At 45.8% G+C, this 23,876-nt stretch overlaps 1 pseudogene; it reads right to left on the reverse strand.

Annotated features, from left to right (window-relative positions):
• Window positions 1-280: 280 nt before the first annotated feature.
• Window positions 281-23,876, reverse strand: LOC140222664 (uncharacterized; annotated as a pseudogene).

Consider the following 23,876-nt stretch of genomic DNA (forward strand, 5'->3'; position numbering starts at 1 on the left):
TCAACGGTGAGCAAGGAACGCTGCAAGAGCAGATCGTCACCGCTACCTTACATTTGATCTACCCATCATGAACTTGGACCACACATTTGAAGTAGTTCAAATGCGCCAGCATCACACTCCTCTCGCCACCATCTCATCCATTGACTTGATTACTCGAGCAATGCCACAGACCAAGCAACTAGCTCTATTGGCGGAGCATGCATACGAGCAACTCGATCAACAAAGCTTGATACACTCAGTTCGATGCACCTCATCCTATCATGGAAGTAGCGGCATGCATCTAAGTCTCAATGAGAGTGCCAGGCCTAGTCGCAATGAGGTCACCAGAAACAAGGTTCCCAGAATTGAGAACCCAGACCAAGTCAACACAGGGCAGAGAGTAGTCGGACGGGACCCTCAGGGGGCTGTGGCCACTGTGGGCCCCATCAAGAGCCTGAAGCTCCAGCACACGACCTGCATCAAAAGCTCAATAACAATCGCAACACACGTACAATCATTGAAGGGCGCTGCCGTGAGTGCAAACAAGAAGTCAAGTACTCAGGAGAAGACTCTGATGGGTTTCCCTCCTTCTCAAAATGAGTACGAAAGACGGTTCTACCTGACAAATTCAAACCTCCGGGTATCACCAAGTATGATGGCAAGCAGGACCCAGTCCAATGGCTGCAGTGCTATTCATTGTCAGTCTAGGCGGTGGGAGGAAATGACGACATCAAGGTTATCTACTTCCCCATCTGCATGGAGGCAGGGCCACTCACATGGCTCGAGTCCCTAGAAGGGAACTCCATTGACATGTGGAGTCAACTAAAGATGAAGTTCACAAACATCTTTGTAGGGGCAATACAACATCCTAGCAACAGGATCGACTTGTCTCAAGTCAAACAGCAACAAGGGGAGACCCTGCGTAGTTATCTACGCTAATTTTTTGATAAGAAGGCCACTATCATAGACATCACGGAGCGGGATGCCATAGATTGCTTCCAGAATGGTCTTTATGACCGCTGGATGTTCCAAGATTTTGGCAGGAGATGCTTAGAAGATATCAAGTCTCTCAAGATCATGATAGAAGCCTAGGCGGATGAAGAAGACAAGGAGATCGAACGATCGAGTCTAGTTGTAATACAGGCTAGGATAATAACAATCAGAATAATGGCTAATGCAACGAAAATAACTGCAATGATCGACCCAACAATGACAATCGAGGTAACTACTCGGGTAGTCAAAATCTCAAGAGGAAGCTAGACAATACTGTCGTGGTGATGTCCCAATCTTCCAAGAAAGGCGGCGGGAATCAGGAAAGGACTCCATTAAAGGAGCTCCTAAAAAAGCAGTGCCCGTGGAACCCACACTCTAAGCACTCTACGATGGATTACTATAGCATTCGCAGAGTCATGAAAGATCTGCCGGAGCCGTCTCGAGCAAAGGACAAGGGCCAGGCCAAAGAAGACGATGACGACGACGATAACGGCAAATTCCAGAACCCGTCCAACACCATCAACGTCATCTTCAGCGGCACATGGGGTACTTCTATGAGGTGGTCACAAAAACTAGCCCTCAGAGAGATCATGTCCATCGAGCCAGCAACGCCTAGATTCCTCAAGTGGTCTGAGGTGCCAATCACCTTCTCAAGGAAGGATCAGTGGACTAGTTTCTTAGATCCAGGACGCTATCCTCTTGTCCTGGACCTAGTAGTCGCCGGCTCTCAACTCACAAAAGTACTCATTGACGGAGGCAGTGATCTTAACGTACTCTTCACCAAGACTCTAAGGAAAATGGGCCTCGAGTTATGGATATGCTCACCCCGACGAACTCTCCATTCTACGGGATTGTCCCAAGCAACGCGGCTGTACCCCTTGGTCAGGTGGTTTTGCCAGTTACCTTCAGGACCAAAGAACATGACCAGACAGAGTACATCCGGTTGGAGGTAGCTGATTTCAAAACCTCATATCATGCTATCCTCGAAAGACCGGCCTTGGCCAAGTTCATGGTCATCTCGCATTGCATGTACCTAGTACTAAAAATGCTGGGACCCAAGGGAGTACTATCCCTACGCGGAGACTTGAAAAGATCCTACAATTGCGACATAGAAGCTGTGGAGCTAGCAGCGACTACTGAAGTGCTGAATTCGATGATGCAAGTCTTTGCTGGTTCCAAAAAATTGTCCTCGGCAGAACTCAAAATTCCAGAGAAGAAGTCGGGGGCAACCAAGGTCAAGCCGACAGTGAAGTCAATATCAAAGCCATTGACCTTGAGATTGGCGATAGCTCCAAGATAGCCCTGATTGGCTTAGGGCTGGACTCCGAATAGGAAGACGCGCTCGTCAACTTCCTCCGGGCCAACTGAGACATCTTCACGTGGAAGCCATAAGACATACTGGGGGTGCTCAGGGAGTTGATCGAGCACTCACTAAATATGGATCCCAAAGCCATGCCAAAACGACAACGACTACGTTGCTTCACCCAAGACAGAAGAGATGCACTCAAAAAAGAGTTGGCCAAACTACTCATGGCTAGCTTTATAAAAGAAGTCTATCATCTAGAGTGGCCACTCCCGTCTTGGTGTGAAAGAAAAATAACAATGAGTGGAGGATGTGTGTCAACTACATGGACCTCAACAGGCACTATCCAAAGGATCCCTTCGGGCTCCCAAGGATTGATTAAGTCATCGACTCGATGGCCAGTTGTGCTCTACTCTGTTTTCTTGATTTCTACTTGGGGTATCACCAGATAGCTCTCAAGAAAGAAGACTAGATCAAGACTGCGTTCATCACCCCGTACGGAGCTTTCTGCTATACCATGATGCCCTTCGGGTTGAAGAACACAAGCGCCACATACCAATGATGTCCTTCCAGGAGTGCTTCAAAAACAAATACACCGTAACGTAGAGGCGTATGTGGATGATGTGGTCATAAAGACCGGAAATCTTGACAACTTGATTGCGGATCTCGAAGAAACTTTCCCAAGATTGCGAGAATTCTGGTGGAAGCTAAACCCAAAAAAGTGCGCATTTGGTATACCCTCCGAAAAAGTACTCGGGTTTATCATCAGCCACCGAGGAATTGAGGCTAACCTCGAGAAGATCGCTGCCATCACCAATTTGCACGCCCCATTATGCATCAAGGATGTCCAGAAGCTGACTGGATGCCACAGTTATTAGGACCGGACTGGACCGACGGTCCGACCGGTAAAAGACCGAACCAGAGCCTCGGCCAATCCGGTCCACCTAAAAGATTGGATAAGCAATCAAACTGGGAAAAAGCAGTTGAACCGGCAGTTTTTAGCAAGAAACCGATATAAAACTGGACAAGAAACCAGTACAGACCGGAGAAAACCAAGTGCAAGGAGCTAGCAAGGGAAAAATGAGCGCACAGGGAAGAAAATGGGAGGAAAATGGCGTGGTTGGGGTTCGAATCCCCCACCCTTGCCTTTGGCAGCGTGGATAGCAACCATCAGGCTGCAGCTTTGTTTGTGATTTTGGTTGATAAGTTACCATATTTGAACCGTGTTGAACCGGCGGTTCAACCGGTTGAACCAATCAAACCGTGAACCAAGAGCTCGACCAGTTCATTGTCCGGTCTGATCCTAATAAATATGCTGGATGCATGGCGGCCCTCAATAGATTCATCTCAAGACTTGAAGAACGGGGACTACCCTTCTTCAAACTACTCAAGCGGCAAGACAAATTCCAATGGACCGAGGAGGCGGATCAAGCCCTTCAATAGTTTAAGGACTTTTTATCAAAACCACCGGTCCTCACGGTGCCTACTTCCAATGAAGACTTGCTGCTCTACATTGCCGCGACTACTAATGTCGTCAGCACGGCAATCGTGGTCGAAAGACCAAACTAGGCCATGTATACAAAGTATAGAGACCCGTCTACTTCGTAAGTGAGGTGTTGTCAGATTTCAAAACCAAGTACCCACCAGCTCAACAGTACTTCCAGAAACATAATATCTCCATCATCACAGACTTCCCCTTTGGAGAAATCCTCCACAATTGAGATGCGACTGGAGGAATCTCCAAGTAGGTAGTAGAACTCGGAGCCTTATCCCTGGAATTCAAGTCAAGAACTGCCATCAAGTCACAAACGCTAGTCGATTCCATGGTAAAGTGGCGGGAAAATCAAGTGCCAACACCGGTAGAACGCCCAGAGCACTGGGTCATGTACTTTGATGGATCACTCAAGCTTGAGGGCACCAGTGCAGGGGTACTCTTAATCTCTTCCAAAGGTGAACAGCTCAAATATGTTATACGAATATTCTGGGAGGTATCCAACAATGAAACTGAATAAGATGCGCTTTTGCATAGGCTCCACCTGGCAGTTTTGCTAGGAATCAAGCAGTTGTTGATCTATGGTGACTCACTGGTAGTTATTAATCAAGTCAATGATGAGTGGGATCGCCACAAGGACAACATGGATGTGTACTGCCTTGAAGTACGCAAGTTGGAGAACAAGTTCTCTGGTTTGGAGTTCCATCACGTGGCTCATGATAACAACGTAGCCGCAAACATCTTATCCAAGCTTGGATCTACTCGTGCTCAAGTTCCAGCTGGGGTTTTCGTCCATGAATTACACAAGCCATCCATAGTGAAGCCGGCATCGTTAAAAATGACCGATCGAGGTCATAATGCACTAGACCGGGAGGTTATGATGATTGACGTAGATTGGAGAATCCCCTTCATTGACTACATCAAGGAGCACAAGTTACCTCCAGACATGACAAAAGTAGAGCAAGCCTCGCGGCACAGCAAGAACTATGTTCTAGTCGGGGACAAGCTCTACAGACGAGGCGCATCATCAGAAGTACTCATGAAATGTGTCTCACGGTAAGATGGCAAGGACATACTTGAGGAAATCCACAAGGGCATCTGTGGCAACCATGCGTCATCAAGAATGATCGTGGGCAAGGCTTTTAGAGTAGGATTCTATTGTCCTACAGCTCTCGCTGACGCTGAAGAATTTGTCATCCGATGCCAAGGTTGTCAATTCTTCGCCAAGCAACAACACATCCCTGCCTACAAGTTGATCACCATACCGCCCTCTTGGCCCTTCGCATGTTGGGGGCTAGACATGATTGGCCCGCTGCCTATGGCACTTGTAGGGTTCAACCGAGTACTCGTAGCAATCGACAAGTTCACAAAGTGGATGAAGGTGAAGCCGGTAACTTGCCCCAAGGCAGATAGGGTACTCGACTTCCTCGATGAAATTGTCCATCGCTACGGCTTCCCCAGCCACATGATCACAGACTTGGGTTCCAATTTCAACAACCACGAGTTCTTGGAGTACTACGAGAATAGCGGGATCGACGTCAGGTACGTCTCTGTCGCTCATCCGCGAGCCAACGGTCAGGTTGAGCGTGCCAATGGGATGTTACTGGAAGCTCTCAAGAATAGACTACACAACATTGGCAATGCTAAAGGAGGCAAGTGGCTCAAGGAGCTACCCAATATCCTCTGGGGGCTTCGCACACAACCATGCAAGCCTACAGGGTAACTTCCTAGTCTATGGATCAGAAGCCATCGTCCCCGCTGACGTCATGTGAAAATTTTCAGTAGTCGAGCAGTATGAGGAGGATGCGGCAGAAGAAACAAGGCGTCTAGGTTTAGACAGCCTTGAGGATGCTCGCTGTGCAACACTCATCTAGTCTGCAAGGCAACTTGAAGGAATTCACCGCTATCATGATCGCAACGTCAAAGAATGTTTGTTCAACACAGGTGATATGGTCCTCAAGCGTATTCAAGACACCAAGGGGCTGCGCAAGCTAAATTCACCATGGGAGGATCCTTTCATCGTCTCCAAGGTCACTAGGAGGTTCATATAGGCTCCAAACTCTCACTGGTGAAGAAGTCAACAACTCATGGAACATCGAACACTTGTGTCGATTTTACCCGTAGTTTACGTACTCGTGTAAATTAGCCTTTGGCCTTAGTTGTACAAATTACAATTTAATAAAGCAGAGTTATTTCTTGTCATAAAATGACTAGTCTCTGCCTGATTGTGGTTTGCAAAAGCAAAGTTCACCGAGCTATTCAGCTCCTCCAGGGTACTATCGCCCAACTCGTGGCTTGTAAAAACAAGTTTGCACATATATCTTTTTGAGTTATTCAACTCATTCTTGTAGAAGCAACCTGCAACAAGCAAGCCTACACACAAAATTCCTGAGCTAGTTAGCTCCTTGGACAAGTCTGTCCATCGATGGTCTTAACAAAAGAAGCCGTCAGCAAACTTGGGAGTTACCTATACTACCCGAGTTCTTATCTAGACAAATCTGTCTAGTCGCAGCTTGTAATAAGAAGTCTGTAGTGCCAGGTGTTGGCGCTAGAAATCGGTCAACCGAATCCCAGCGACCGACACACGACCCGGGAGAATCTGCTTAGCTCCTGTTCGGGTGAATGCCCTGGTGCGGTTCGCGCGGCGTGCCAGCCAATCTGACCTGTTGATTGGCAAGGAAGAACACGTGTCAGGTTCAGAAACTACGATCGGCTAAGTTTCCGATCGAGAGAGTTTATCGGCGAATTGGCCGATTTACTGTGATAATGAAATCGGCTATAAGACAGCCCGATCCCTATAGCCTTGTAGACAGGAAATTGCTAGAGTAATCGGTACAAAGCTTGTGATAACAACACTAGGAACAGATCTAATCGGCAACGGATGAATCTAACAATAGAAAATAAAGAAAGCCGATACTACCGATTCCTAGCTGGATAACTGGTGATAAAAACTAGAAAAACAGGTAGAAACCTATGAATCTAGCAAATATCGATAACTAGTGAATAAATCTAAACGAAACAACAGCGATACGCCCGGAGTTAAAGCTTAGATATTACTCGGTAAACGGAACTTACAGAATCGGCCGGAGATCAAGATGATGCAGCCCTGCCAATCCGTACGAACTCGTGGAAAAGAGAAAAAACAGTAGCGAAGTCGCTTGAAAGTAAGTACGAGGAAAAAGTAGGTTGTTGTATTGATTGGTTGATGATTACAGATTTACAAAGGTAGCTATTTATAGCCTCGTACAGATAACTTCTTAACCGACTAGAATTCTATCTCTAATTCAAACAGAAAACAAATATCTACAAGCACAATTCGTGCTAGATTGGTTACCCCACACTTCGTGGGCTGACCTCCACCTTATCCTTCCATCCCTTTCCAAGCCCATACAGGCCCAATTAGTCCATCCTCCTAATCGGCCGATTTCTCATCGGCAAAAGATTACCGATTGGGATTCTGGTGCATTTATACTGAAGCGAGACAAAAGTCGCCAGCCGATTCCGCACTATAGCACCATTTGACCGATTCCCAACTGTACTTCTCCGATTTCTTTTCTGCTTGGCGCTGATTCTACTGGTGACGAAATCCGGCGTCAACACATGCCCCCCAGTTTCGGAGTAAAACACAGTCTTTTACTTCGAAATTCTTTATAACCTCCCCTCCGAAACGGCCGCAGTGAAAATATCCTTCCGTTTCGTGGTCTCCCGGCTGATCATTGCAATTTTTGAAACGGGCGCCCACGACAGCCACTACCCCGAAAAACTCGAAGCGCCGGCGCGGTGAAAATTCCATCTTTACCTCCTCTTCGGGCATCTTATAAATAGCGCTTCACCGCAGCTCATCTTCAAGCTCACGTCTCTTTTCCCAACGCGCGCGCATCCTTCTTCTTTCAACACTCTCCCTTGCCATCGAAGTCTTCTAGTTCCAGCTCCTGTTACTTCTTCCCCCTTCCCTTCAATGGCGACTCCTTCCGGCAGCTCTCCCGCACGCAATGCTCCAGAGATAGCGCCCCCGGTGGTGGTGGCGACGACCGTCACTTCATCCACAGATGAAAAAGCTCCATCAGAAATCCCAATGGTGATCCCCATCGCGGCCCCGTCATCCACATCCGCATCGGCGACCACACCGATTACTCAGAACTTTATCCCGGAGGTAAATACCGAATCCTTCCCCCATCGGCAACGTATTTATCTTAGATCTACTTCTTACATTCCCATACTCATTTTCCTTTTTTAGGCGGTAAGGCATAGAATTACTATTCATCTTACGGGAAGTCCTGGCCTTGTCTGCCTCGGTCCTATGGGAGACCCAGATCCGGTAGATCTTATAAATTTAGAAACCGACCGGATACCCTTCAAACGATCCGATATGAACTTAGATCAATGGGTGAGCACTTTCAGATCTTGGCCGAATGAAACCCCAGGTTGGAGGGAATGGTACCAACGAGTGGCCGCGTCAAAGAGCGTCTCGTGGGAAGAACTCAAAATCGGCCAATGCATCAACCTCTCCTTGTCTCAAATGGAGAGAAATGAGCCGTTAGTGATAGCGGCTTCCTATTTTTGGTCTGACGCACTTAATGCGTTCTTATTTGGACACGGTCCTATGACCCCCACCCTGGCCGATGTGGTCCTCTTGACCGGCCTGGACATATCTTCCCCTGACACACCCTTCCACCTTTTGACCACAACGTCGCATCGGCTGGACACAAGGGGAATCGGCGGCTGGAAGGGCTTCATCAACAGTAACAAGAAGACCGGTACTGTTGAGAACAGGGAACACATAGCTTTCCTGATGATGTGGCTAGAAAAACACCTCTTTTGTGGAAGAGCCGCCGGCCCAACAACCAACACCCAATCCTTAGCTGAAGCACTGTCCAGAGGAAGCCATATTCCTCTCGGGAAACATCTTCTGGGTGCCGTGTACCACATGCTCCATCAAATCGGCACAAAACTTTCCAAGGGAGAACCAATCGGCAACCCAGGAGGGCCTTGGTGGTTTGTCAATCTATGGTTGAACCTTTACATGAGCAGAATCACCCGGCAGCCAGTGGACCATATGATGTTTCCCAATATCGAATCGGCGGAGGACCCTACCGAGCGTCGCCGATGCATGTCCTTTGGTGAAGCAGCGTCAGCTTTTCCAGGTTGTGCGTATTCTGCTACAAAGGTAGCCGAATACTTTCGGTGCTTTTATAATGGATTTAATGAAGACGCAACTATCTGGTTTCCATACCAGCGAGACAACCCAGTCTTTGAGCTCCCCTCCTGCTTTGATTCAACTTCTGGCCGGTTTGATGAAGATCTTTATGAAGGACTGATCAAACCAGGACTCCTACCGGCCAACTTCTTTTCAGGGAAGGATGCCCCTACATACGAATTCTACAACCCGTCTACTGCCGCACGTCAATTCGGCATGGGTCAATTGCCGATACAAGTGTATTTTGCTGGCCGAATCAAATTCAGAGATGTGCTCACAACTGGCCTGGATTACTGTCGGCTGCGAGACCGAATTCCGGACTCCAGTACGATTAATTTGAATGACTGGCTATTATTTCCATTTGCCGTCCATCCGTTCAAACTTTGGTGGGCCGAATGGAAGCAATTTCTATTCTGCAACTCAGCATCGGCATACTGCAACCTTCTAGATCCGACCAACATCGATCCAAACGCCGAGGTATTTCTGATCGCCGATTTTTTATTCTTCCCAACATGATTGAGCACTAATGATTTCATTGTTTCTTTAGGCCGAGAACCGGACCCCTCCAACGCACAGCCGCAGCGGTCGGCTAATAGAGAGCTATCCGTACACCACCTATCCTCTTATCGGCTACGACGCTCCGTCAGTTGACATGATCGCTGGCCGATCGAAGCAGGTTCATAAGAAGGTCGTCAAGAAAACCAGTCGCCGAGTCCGGGCTCGTACGGAATCGGCGGATCCTCCTGTGCTCGTATCGGCAGAAACTTTGACTGCACCACCTTCCCAGGCCACACAAAGTGCCGATACTCAAGCCATCACACAAGCCGGAGTGGCTGCCGCATCGTTATTGTTGGAAGCCATACAAGTAAGTTCGAGCTTTACCATCTCCGATTGTCATTTTGATATTAGCTCTTCTTAACTTTGTGCTTCTCAGAGTACTTCTATGGAAATACCACAATCGGCGACAACTCGACCGGACACCAATGCGCCCATGCCCTCATCCATTGAGGTACGGTACTTATCTTACGGACTTCCTTCAGGTACTTGCGTAATGTATTTAACCGATTCTTCGACGCAGACCATCGGCACACCGAGCGCTTCTCGACAACCGATTCCTTCTCAGGGAGCTGGTCCGAGCACCGCGCCGATTGTCGTGGAGTCCTCTTCATCAGATGAACCCATGGCACAGGCCACTGAGCAAGTCACGACGGCTTTACAAGCGCAGCATGAAGAAATTCGCTTTAAAATGGTAAGTTCCTAAACCAGCTTTCAACCAGCCGATTTGCTCTGATCCCTCGCCGGTTCACCCCTTTTCCTTATTTTCTTAGGAACAAGACTCCCCTGACAACAGCCTCTTCTCCTTCGCGGTTGCTCTCTCTGATGACGAGGAAGTCGCATCCCGCCAAGTTGCTCTAAGCTCCGTTCCTGACGACGTCCGAGCTAACTTACCAACATCCGATCCCTCCTACAAGGGGACATCGGCCGATTGGTAGAAGATGCTTCGCCAATTCGGCAGCTCTTCAGTGACGTCAGCGGGCGAGTACCAGAGGAAGCGGAAGAGGCCTTGGCACCGGCGGCCTTCATCGAGTCCATGAGGATCCCGGTCTTTAGGGCCCTTCGTCACATGGCCGATCGCACGAAACTGGCCAAGACTCGTGAAGATGAAGACGCTTTCAAGCGTCAGGCTCAAGAAGCGCATCGGCGTATCCATGTCCTAGAGGACTCACGTCCGGCGATCATTAGTGAAATAGACCGCCTCAAACGTCGGAGGGCAGAACTTGCCAAAGAGATGGAGCAAGTGACCAAGGCAATCAGCGCCGAAGAGAACAAACTTCAAGAGTTACCCTCTGCTATTGCCGATTTGACACGGGAGAGGCAGCGCTTTGCTCATGAGGCTCTGAGACTCCACCGCAGCGCATCGGAGGTCCCTGGATCAGCGGAAGAAGACCAACGGATTCTTGACTCTGCCGATCAGATCCGGCGCCGGGCCATCACGGCTATCGATACCCTTTTGGGTAATCTGTAAAACACTAACCGTTTTGTACGAACATTTACTATCTTCTTTGACCGACCCTTCGCGACGCCCTCTCTATTTACTGCCTTCCTTATTACCGATGGGACGTGACCTCACCAGATTTCCATGTATTTTTTCCATAAATATCGACCTCGGTGCCTACTCCCGATAGTATCGACTCGGCTCCCATTTTACTTCTCTTCTTCTTCTCACCAGCGCGACCATTTCGTCATGGCCTCATCGTCATCTTCTTCTGTTAAAAGAGATGTGAAATTACAAGATTGACCCTCAGCCCGATTCTTGGATTCAACCTAAGGCTCGAGGGCTACTCCATATGGAGTGTGATTTTCATCGCACTTCCATATAAAGATTCAAGATTGGAGTTTCAAGACCAAGTTAAATGAGGCTTGAGCACATTCTAGCCGCATGGTAGTACTCAAGTGCATTCGAAGACTCAATCCGATGGAGTACTCAAAAGAGCACCACAAAATAGTCGGAGATGTCTATATAAGTACTCGGGACTGCTGCATTTGACTAAAAAGTATTCAGGAGCTTGTCGGCCATGCATCTAAGGGTCCACCGGAAGGTTTGGACAGTCCTAGATATAGGGCTGTACACCGAGACGTGTCAGACATGGAGACTACGGTGCAGGACGGCATGGTTTGCGTGGAGGACAAGAACTAGTCGAGGATTAGGAAACTACTCGTATCAATTAGAGTAGGACTCTCTAGTCAAATCCGACTAGTATTCTTGTAAACAACCGATCTGTAACCCTACCCTCGGCAATATAAGGCGAGATAGGGACCCCCTCCAAACAAGTTTAATCAATACAACACAACCAACACACAGGACGTAGGGTATTACGCGACATAAGCGGCTTGAACCTATCTAAATCGTGTGTTTGAGTTCACTTTTGAGTTCCTGATCTTGACGCTCCCCACGCATAAAACACTACCTCGGGTACCCCTCAGTAGGTTGCCGGGTCTAAACACCAACAATAAGTACATGATTTTTGAAAAATATTTAAACCAAATTCCTAAAAGGTATTCTTGGTATGTATTAACATATTGGCTTTTATAGATGAACATTGCATATAATAAAACATATAAAAAACAATGAGTGCAAACTTATCACTATTGAATATACAATTAAATATTTCTAATAAAAATTGAATCATTGTATAAAAAATAATTTATATAAAGATATAACATTAATTTCCTAAATAGTTGTGGCCAAATATATTATCATTGCGACGCGAATATCAATAGTCAAATAATATTTAGTAATTTATTCGGACACGAATATACCCTTACCCAACATTAGCAAATATATTGCTCATTATAATATTTGGACCACGAATGCACCAATTTATCAAGTTATTGCACTAATCTGAGCATTTAACAAGTTCTTGGACCAATCTCCACCCACTCGCAAAATTATTGTACTAGATTGAGCATTTTACAAGTTGTTGGACCAATTTGCACCCACCTAACAAGCTGTTATATGTTAGGTGCAATTTACTCTATTTTTAATGGTATATCTCACTAAATATGGAGTAGGTACTGGAACTAGTTAGAGAGGAAGGATAACCGATCCTAGCTAGGGGTAGAGGCTTGGCTTGCATAACTAGATGTGTCTACCGATTACTGGTCATAAGTGTTTAGGTTGGTCATGTTTTTTATCATCCTTTGTGGTCATTTGACCACAGAGAGCCTTTTACTTAGGGATAGCAACGGGGGCCGCTGGATTTTGCCATCCTAAACCCATACCCATGAATGGGAGGGCATGAGGACGCAGGAGGATCAGAGAAGGAGGAGGGAGGCTGAGGCACCCAGCGCCTAGCGCGCCTACAATCCCTACGCACGGGGGCGCTCAATGCTTGCGCAAGACGTAGATGCGCCACCAGGGCTGCTGGGGAATCGGAGGGTGGGGTCGGGTGAGAATTACCTAGTTACGGTTTGGAGGGGCACCATGTGACCTTTTATGTAGCAATAAATAGGCCAGGCCGGTCAAGAAACAATGGGGTATTATAGGCTGAGATGGGCTACTTTGGTAGGATGGACTAGGTTTATAAAACCCATAGGTTTACGGGTTCGGATCAGATCCATGCCTGCAAACCCGATGGTCCAGCATATTACTCATTAAGAGACCCATGGGTTTAAAAGTTAACCCATACCAATACCCTAAAAAAGCAAAAATCCATCGGGTTGAGTTTCGGGCACCCATTGCCATCTCTATTTGTACTCCTAATTATCTTCTCTGTTCATGCAATGATATGAAGCTCTTTTGCATAGTAAAAAAAGATCGGTGCGGATTAGTTTAGACTTAGTGTACCTTTTATAGGTAATTATCCTTGAATTATGTTAAATGAGCGATCACTCAGCATCATTGTTGACTTGCGAGACTCTCTAATTGAGCTTATGGGCAAGCGATGACATGTGTTTGTACGTGGGAGGAGTAGCTTGTTCAGGGGTGTAGTAGATAATGAGGATTTTTAGAATGGTCGAAAAAAATGAGAAGCTGTTCGTCGAGATGAATCGTACGTTGGAGAGATAAGAAGTACCTAAACAAAAGTACTAAGTACCAAACAGGTAGGACCAAGTACCCAAAATAGTGGGCCCATACCCAATTTAATTTAATTCTTTTTTATTATCTTTCTCGGATCAACGGCTAGCAAATATTTAATAAAATAGTACTTGGAAGTAGCAACTGGTATTTGTAACCATTGTAATAGATAATAAGTATTATAAGACCCTCTAATTGAGCTTGTGGACGGTGAGCAACCACATGTTTTTGTATGGGCGGAATAACCTGTGCTAGAGTAGAGAAGTACTACTACTAATGAAACCATTGACCAGCAGTTTTGGAGAAGCCAATTCATAGATATCAGTGTTTAGGGAGACATTCTGCAATTCATATGGAGTTGCCCGATCGGAAGCTTGATCACGCGAGAGATTAATTTTGCAGAACGCCCGTTCGATTTGTATTGCCATTTTGTTATCAGGTCTCCGTCCCTTGTGGCTGCTCATACAGTGCAAGCATCAGATGTGGCCCAACGAAACAAGCATCCACATCAGATGTGGCCAAACGAAACAAGTATCCATCAGATGTGGCCAAACGAAACAAGTATCCATCAGATGTGGCCCATAACTGGAGGGTCCAAGTGTCAGTGATTCAGCGTCACCATGGATGTCGTACGGTATGTCAGAGAATCTGCTCCGGTAGACGACCATCGCGTGCGGCCAGCCATCTCCGTCCACGGCCTATCCGAGCCGAGGATGGCTCTCAATTAAAAAAAGACCGAACCGTCTGGCCGGCCGGAGGGTGACAAAAACTGCATGAGCGCCATACAAGTGGCTGAGTGTTGGGTGCCCACCGGCGGATCTCTCTTTCAACAGTTATTGACACGCATGGATATGGATGACCGTACTCGATCCACAGCCATTCGACCTCATGATTTTTTTTTCTTTGTCTGTTCCTTTCGTTCCAAGTGAATGAAAGAGATCGTCTGTAACACCGACAGCACCGAAACGTTAACGTGTGCTCTTGTACCAGTATATCGTGGGTCCGAACAAAATGATTGTGTCGAAACTAATAAAAAAAATTTATAGGAAAAGGCGACTCCAAAGGACTCCTTTTTGTGAAACGTGTCTACCGCGTGTGCTCTGTCACTCGAATTTTGGATCCGTTGGATCAAAAACTAAACGCTATCGATTAAGTCCCCCATCCCCTCATCGCCTCGCCACAACATCTACCTTATCCATTCACCGCTCGGCACCCCCATGTCCCGCGGCTTGATACCCTCGATGGCATCATCTTCATCAATTCTGACCGAGCTCCCCCCCCTCCAGCGGCGCAACGCCGCCACCCACCACCATGATCCATGCTAACTCATCAGGATGCAGTGTCCCCACCACAACCACCGCCCACCGGGGAGCTCCCGTCACCCGACTCTGGCGGTGCCCTCGTCGCCTCCTCTCCTGCCTCCACCGCCGGTTGGCGAGCCGTCCTAGGTCCCTCTAGACCCGTAGGTCATAGGTAACTCCCAATCCCCACTCCCAACACAAATCCTAACTCTAACCGGTCGGAGTTCTCACCGGAGCTTAAGATGATGTTATGGTGCCATTCAATCATCGGCCAGCAAAACTCAGGTGTAGGAGGGAGTAAATATGCACGAGCACTTTTCCCTTTGAAAATGGGTGAACATGGGTGGTCTATATGTTACGGTGATATATGAACCAAAATGAGGATTCAAAAGTTGATTTCTGTTATGTTGTGTGCTAGTCTCTTCTGATGTGTTGTTCATGACTTCATGGTATGTGGCCCTTGTGTGCCTAGGCTAGGTTGATTATCTTTAGCTTCTTTGCACTGTTTGCACGACAAATTAACACATCGCAGCCACGACGTACCTAGCACTACTCCACGGCCCTTCATCATCGCTGACTCCAAACCCATCATCACCACCGGTTTCGGATCCTTCGTATAGAAGGAGGCGGTGATGGGAACCTCCATCACCACCGAACCAAGAACTAACAGTGATGCGAGTTAAAAAAAATTAAAAAAATCCCCACGCTGTGAAAGTGCATCTAGGTTCCTAAGTGGATTTTGGTGAATTGAATGATAAAATGATTAAAGGACTAACTTGTTTGCTTAAGATTGTGAGCAGGGTTTTATTATCATATTTATGATGTGATATTATCTCATAAGTTGAATAAGTATTATATGGCTCACAATAAGGAAAAGCAAGTAAGTATGTGATCCCGTGATGGAATTATATGATCAATGACAAGCAAGGGTGAAATAAAACTTGGGGATATATCTTATGGTTGATCTATAAGTCTCCAAATCATGTGATAGCTTGATTGACAAGTAAAGGGATCATTAAGAAAAGAATAGTGATATTCACAAATGGATATTGCAAGACTTAATGTGCATATGATAAAAGGACATGAGCTTATGTGTTACATATTGGTCTTGCTATTGGAAGTTTGCAATTCATGAGATATTCTTTATCAATCAAGAACAAGCATTTGAAGAGGATTTCAAATGGGATTTCATTATTGATGTCAAAAGCAAAGCTAAACTCAAAGTGGCAAGAATAGGTAAAGAAATCAAGCGAGATACTAGAGCGAGGGACCAAGCAAGCTTTGGTCAAGCAGCTTGGACTATGTGCGTTTTGCTAAGGTGAGGTGGCTAGTATTTGGGGGGTTTCGTAGTATCATATCTAAGCCTTACCGAGGGAAGCAATACAATGCATCTATTCTATTTGTGATTGATAAAATGGAGTGACTTAAGGTTTCAAGTATATCTTATCATGAACAAGAGAAAATCTTAAGTCACTAACTCAAGATGTATGTGCTCAAGATGATAGCTATGTTGAGAGCCCTAAAATGACTATTGATCAAAGTATGGCATGGAGGAAGACTTACAAGCTCAAGTGGATGATATAATATTTATATTTATTCTTGAGTATAGGTATGCCATACTATCAAGAGGGATGCAACATTAGCTAATTGACAACACCAAAAGTGCTCTTAGTTGACCTATGTGAGATTGGCCTTAAGAAAACCCTCGAGTGAGCTAACTGTCCCAGCTCAGCTAACAATGGTCGATTCAACCAGTGGGTGGACCGAGAGTGAGTGTTTGAGAGTTTTGGGGCTAACTCATCCAAACCGGTCTGACCAGTTTAGCAGACTGGTCTAACCGGTCTAGGGGTTCAGAGAACTAACGGTTAACTCGGCCAAACCAATCTGACCGATTTGGCAGACCGGCCTGACCGGTCTAAGGGCAACGGCTAGTTTTTCAAACTAAAACAGTTTGACCGATCTAGCAACCGGTCTGACTGGTTTGATCAGCTCCAATGGCTAGTCTGTGGTTTGTGGGGTTATATATACCCCTTGGCCCCCTTCTTGGTGGGCTACTGGTTACACACACATTGGACATCATCTAGTGACAAGGAAAGCTCTTCGTAACCTCTCTTTGTGAGCCTTGAGTGATTCTTGAGAAATCTTTGAGTTGAGTTGAGAGTGTGATCTTGTGTGATCATTAGTGAGCTAAAAAGAGCAATCCATAACTTGATTACTTGTGGTTCGCATCGAGAAAGCCTTTGAAGCATTTGTTACTCTTAGAGGTGTGCCTTCTAGACGGCTAGGCATTGCCATCTAGCTCCAAAGGTGTGGTAAGTAGCGGTAAATTTGTGAGGGCTGCGATCTTGCCTCCACAAGGAAAAAGATCATCTAGTGGAGGCAAGAAAAGTGGTTGAAAGAGACCTGGCTTGTTGGAAGGGAGTTGAAATAGACTCGTATTCCAATAGGCTCCTCAATGGAGATGTAGGATTCATTGCGGTGAATCTGAACTTCGGATAAACAAATACTCGTATCTTCATTTGGTTTGCTTTACTTGTTAATTTCTAGCAATTTACTTGTGCTTCTACTTCGATCTACTTGGGTGTGATTGTATTGTGTGCAGGGACTACTTTGCCCTGTTGGAAATCATCTACAGAAACCACTCTCCAAGTTTGGTTGGTGTTAGAAGTCAAGGAGGGACTTGAGTAGCACTTGGTGTGGCACCCTGCCTGGACTAGTCTGACCGGTCTGGTGAACCAATATGATCGGTTTGGCCTGGGCGGTGCTGCTAAGTGGGTTGAAATTTTACAAATTTGTCAACTCGTCTATTCACCCCCCTCTAGGTGACATCTCGATCCTTTCACCCTGGATCTGGCCGCACCGACTGGATCCACCCTTGGATTCTAGAGAGAGGGGGGTCTCACCGTTGCCACCGCCAAGCCCGCCATGCACCGCTCTCGCCGCCGCTCCCCCTGGATCTGCTCCTCCCCATGCGCCACCGCTCCTATCGCTAGATCTGCTCCTCCCTATGCGCCTCCACTACTCCACCGCGTTGACCCGTCGTGCCCCGACGGCTGCGGCAGCAATTACTCGCCCCACCGCCGCTCCTCATTAGTGGATCTAGTCCGATGAAGGGTGGCGCGAGAGGAGGGAGGCTGGAGGAGAGATAAATATGTGTATTCTGTTTATTATTTTGCCAACTGGATCAGAATTGAAATGAACTCAATTATTTGTCAGGATCGATTGGTTAAATTTATGTTTGCCTTAAGTGGGCTTAGCCCACATATAATTGGACCAAAAGTCAATATCATTCATAAATTGGGACTAAAAGGACCGCAAACAATTTGCACAACTTTTGGGCTCGACCCAACAACAAATGGGCCTACCGAAATCAATTTTTGGCTATCTGAACAACATTGGTTTGTGAGAACAAAGTTGGGCTTGACCCAATAACATATGGGCCTACCAGAATCAATTTTGGGCTATCTGAACAACATTGGCATGTGGGAACAATTTTAGGCTCGACCCAACAACAAATGGGCTAAATTCATTTTTTGAAGAAATAATTTGTCACAATTGTCATACCACATCGGATGCCACATTAGATTCTATCCACCGTGGCAAAACAATGGGATCCAACTTATGACGTTTCTGTTTGACGATTTGTAGGCGTCATAATCTTAATGACGCAACGAAATGAGGAATGTCACTAGTCGCGGTTTATGATGCTTGACTAATGATGAAGGATTTCATAACTCAAGCGTCATAAATCACGGTTTATGATGCAAAAAAGCGTGCATGACACTTTTTGGTTCGTCATACACCGGAAGATTTCTTATAGTAGGGCCCGCACCGACCTGCTAGGATGTGAGGACCCCTCCCTTCATTTCTTTCTGTAAAACTGGTCCCTAACATAGGGCCTGTTCGGCTGGACTTATAAGCCGGCTAAAAAGCTGAAACGGCTGATTTGTTGTGAGACAAAAATACTGTTCGGTGGCTGATAAGCCAGCTGATAAGCTGAAGCGAATAGGCTGATAAATAAGGGGAAACCGACCCTCTTTCTCTCTCTCTCTCCACACATACACATGCATGCGTGCACGTGCACACACAGGCACATGCACGCACACACACGCGCCCACACACACACTGGTCTCTTGTTCTCCCCTCCCTTGCAAGCACCCCATTGTAATCTCCGAGTTCTCGAGCTTGAGGAACATGAACCACTGCTCTCAACCTGGCCTTGGGCTTCCATCCAAACCAGTATAATCCCTCGAATTTGAGAGCTATCCATTGATTGCCAGGGACACGCAATGCATATATACTTGTTTGCAGTATGAATCACCGACAATGATTTTATGTAGATCAAAATCATGACACAAGTAGAGAGTAACTTATGAGTACAGTGAACAATATATAGCTTACGAAAAATAACATATTTATTAATAAATATTTGAATAATTAAATATACACAATAAACATAAATAAATATTACCAAAAATATATTAAACTTTTAATAAGAAAATAAGTAAGCAGTATAAATATAATTTATATATGAAGTAGGTAAAATAATGTATTAAAAATTAATATAATTAGTCATATTAGAATTAATTAAACTTTATCATTATATATCACTAGTATATTTGATTAACATGATTAGTCATTTGTCATATAGATAATTTTTAATATTTTGAATGGAGTACATCGTTACTTTCTTAGTATTATTAACAATAACATCATTTATCATTAGTAGTTAGTCATAGAAACAAGTTTGGATACAGATAATGTAGGAAGTTTCACATTTCCTCGAATACGAATCCGAAACCGAATAGAACAAATACTTAAAATCGGATCCGATACATTCATTTAACATCTATATTATATTTAAATATGAATATGAATATTTATATTGGTATTTTTAGCGGATACGAATTTGGATAATTCAAACTTTCAAACATAGCCAGGTCACAAGTCCAGGCCAACGGTACCAGCCGAGTTTGATGCCGTGAGCACTAGGAAGCGATGTCATGACTACCGTGTCAACAATGTCGCTGATCACTACGGGAAACAGTAGATTTGCTGAGTGCCCAGGGCACTCGGCGAAGCTCCAAAAATACTCGGCAAAGGCTTTACCGAGTGTTACACTCGGCGAACAACACTCGGCATCGATTTACTCGGCAAACGTTTCTTTGCCGAGTGTTTTTTGTCGGGCACTCGGCAAACACTTTGCCGAGTGCTAAACCGACTCTCGGCAAAAAAAAGGTAAGCGACGGGGAGAAGACGGTGACGACAGCTTTGACGAGTGTCTAACGGCAAAAACACTCGGCAAAGTCTTGCCTCTTTGCCGAGTGCCAGCTGCCAAAGCACTCGGCAAAGTCTGCTTCTTTGCCGAGTGCCAGTTGCCAAAACGCTCGGCAAAGCCTGCCTCTTTCCCGAGTGTCATCGGGCATAAACACTCGGCAAAGAGGCAAGATTTGCCGAGTGTCAATCCTGACACCCGGCAAAGCCTTGTGTCCTGGACCAGATTTTGGCATCTTTGCCAAGTGTTACTGTGACACTCGGCAAAGAGGCCAAAATCTGCCTAGAATGCACAGAATTTTGCCACGTGTCCTCTTTGCCGAGTGTATTTCTTCTAGCACTTGGCAAAGAGGCCTTTTTCCAAGTGTAACACTTGGCAAAGCGACCATATATTGCCATTTTTTATGGTTCGGTCACGTATAACGTACCCCACTCAAATAAACATTAAGGCATCACACATAGTTCACAATAAGCATCACATATAGTTCATATAGATGTATCAACAACACATAAATGCAAATAAACTTCAGAATCACAAGTAGGTTCATTCACAACCACAAATGCAAATAAAATTCACTGAGTGCAAGGGTGTCCACTGAGTAGTCACAAGTAGTCAGTGAGTAGTCACAAGTAATCCACAAATCCTAATGGAAATAAAATCACAAGTAGTCATTGAGGAGGCCACGGTATCCATTGTGACCACGCTGAGTCATGAGGCTCATTCGATGCTGCTGATTGATTCTCCACAAAGGAGAAGAGATAAATCATTCTAGTTTCTAGATTCTAGTTTATTTCTAGTTTGTAAACTATAAATCATTCTAGTTTCTAGTTTATTTCTAGTTTCTAGGCATCTTGGCATCTTTGTAAGATTGATTCTGCATAAACTAGAAACGGTGATTATAAGGTTGTGAAGTGACTCATAGGAGTAGTTGAAGGAGGTTGAGGAGGAGGGAATGGGATTGGTGGCGGAGGTTGACCCATCCTCTCACAAACACCCTGCATATACTCAAACATCTGCTTCATCCTCTGCCGCTCTGCCTCCATCCTCGCCTCTAGCAACTCCCGTAGCCTCCTTTCTTCTTCCACCTGGGCCTACAATATTTCATCCCAATGTTACAATGTAATGCAAAAGTATGTAAAAATCAATGAATGATGAATAAAACAGAAATAACCTGGAGTGCCACCATCTGGAGTCGTGTAGTGTCCGGCCATGGGCGTATAGCCAGCTTGGAACTCGTGCTCCTTCCTCGAATTTGGGAGAGAGTGGGAGTACTGGCTGTGTCGATTGTGCTGTCGCCAATCCAGTACCGGCCATGCTTCTTACCTCCTCCCGCTCTCATGACGACTTCTCCATCAAGGTCCTGGGTGCTCAGATCGTACTCTGGGCCATGGTTGTCAGCATAGGAAGGTTGTCAGCATAGTATTTTGTTGTGAAGTTTGACACCTCCTCCAGAATGTATGCCTCTGCTATGGATGCTTCAATTTTGCATTTATTTTTACATTTAGTTTGAAGAACCTTTTGACATCTCTCAATTGAATAGCACCAACAACCCTGCATAGGCCCCCCATTCGTGCCTCATACGGGAGGTGCAAAATCAAATGCTGCAACGGATTGAAGAAGCTGAGTGGAAAGATCTTCTCCAACTTACAGAGCAACACATGCGCCATTCTTTCCATGTTTGCAACCACGGTACGGGATAACTCCTTAGCACAAAGCTGACGGAAGAAATTGCTCAACTCCACAAGCCCTATCCAGACATGCTCAGGTACATAGCCTTGGACCATCATTGGTAGTAGCCGCTCAAGCTATATGTGGTAGTCATGACTCTTGAGCCTGTTGATTCACAAAGTAGTTAAGTTCACTCCCCTCTTTAGATTCGTTGGATACCCATCAGGGAACATTAACATTTGGAACCATTCTAGTACTTCCCTCCTTTGGGCCCTCGTTAGGACGAAATCAGCCTTAGGGTTTCTCCATGACTTGCCGCATTTGGGAAGCGCCATGTCTAGCTTTGGTCTATTGCATAACCTTGCTTGATCCACTCTAGCCTTAACATTATCCTTTGTCTTATGAGGAATGTCCATGATTGTACCAAAAATTACCTCGGCGACATTCTTTTCAATGTGCATTACATCAATGTTATGTGGAAGAAGAAGGCCATCAAAATAGGGGAGGTTCCACAAGCATGACTTCTGAGTCCAGGCATGTTGCTCACCATATCCCAAAAAACCATCTCCTTGTTCATTGACCTTGAGAGCGTCTAACTGAGCATGAACTGTGGCACCAATCATCATCTGGGGTGTAGGGTCTTCAACTACGACATCTTTCGTAAAGTTCTTGATGTCTTGTCTGAATGGATGGTCAAGAGGGAGGAATTGTCGATGTTTGTTGAATGAAGAAAACTTGCCACCCTTTGTCAACCAAATGAACATCAGAGATGTCTTGCATATTGGGCATGGGAACTTCTTGTGAACACACCAACCGCACAATATCCCATAAGCCGGCAAGTCATGCAGGGAGTACTGGTACCAAACATGCATTTTGAAGTTTGTCTTTGTAGCTCGGTCATATGTCCATACCCCTTCCTCCCAAGCATGGGCCAAATCATCAATCAGAGGCTCCATGTACACACTCATATTATTCCCTGGGTGTTCAGGAATTATCAACGACAAGAATATGTTCTGTCGTTGAAATAGGAGTCCAGGGGGGGATTGAGGGGGATAATGAACATGGGCCAACAAGTGTATGGGGAAGCCACCATTCCATAAGGATTGAACCCATCTGTTGCCAGCACACCACATACATTACGAGCCTCTAGAGCTTTCTCACGATGAATCATGTCAAACCTTGTCCATGCTTCACCATCGGATGGATGTACCAGCTTCTCAGGATTGTATCGATGTCCATATTTGTGCCATGTCATCTGTTTCACAAATTCCTTAGTCATATAAAGCCGTTGGATCCTCGATATGAATGGAAGGTACCGTAGGATCTTCATGGGGATTGCGACTTGCCTCTTCTGACCATCACTAGAGTCTACCTCCAGGAATCTAGAGGATTTACACTTCACACAGTACTTTGATTCCACATGTTCTTTCCTAAATAAGATGCATCCCTTCGAACAAGCATGTATTTGCTCATATGGCATCTTAAGTGCACGAAGGACTTTATGTGCCTCATACAGGCTCTTTGGCAAAATGTGACCATCCGGGAGCAGGCTACCAAAAACTGTCAGCATAACATCGAAGGCTTCTTGACTCCAGCTAAATTGGGACTTTACGGCCATTAGGCGTGCAATGGCATCCAGTTGAAAAATCTTGGTATGCCCGTGAAGGGGTTGCTGTGCAACAGACAACATATCGTAATACGCCTTTGCGGTTTCCTCTGGCTCGTCCTCCCTACGTCCTTCATCGAAGTGTGCTTTATGATAGTCATTTAACATGTCTCCTACCTTGGCATCAACATCATAATCCTCGATGCGTTGTCTCACGACCTCGTCTCTCACACGATCGGATTCACCATGGTAGATCCACCGGGTATAGTAGGCCGTAAATTCATTCTTGCTAAGATGTTTACCCACGACCACCTTTATTTGTCAACGCGAGTTTGCACAAATGCTGCAGGGACACCAAGTGGCACGTGCTACTTTAACCCTTGCAAATGCTAGTTCCAAGAAAGCATCGGTCTTCTCAATCCATTCATCGGTCAACGAACCCTTACTAGAGCAGCCTGTATACATCCACTCACGGTCATCCAT

The sequence above is a fragment of the Setaria viridis genome, chromosome 4 (genome assembly GCF_005286985.2).
Source record: "Setaria viridis chromosome 4, Setaria_viridis_v4.0, whole genome shotgun sequence".
NCBI classification, from domain to species: Eukaryota; Viridiplantae; Streptophyta; class Magnoliopsida; order Poales; family Poaceae; genus Setaria; species Setaria viridis.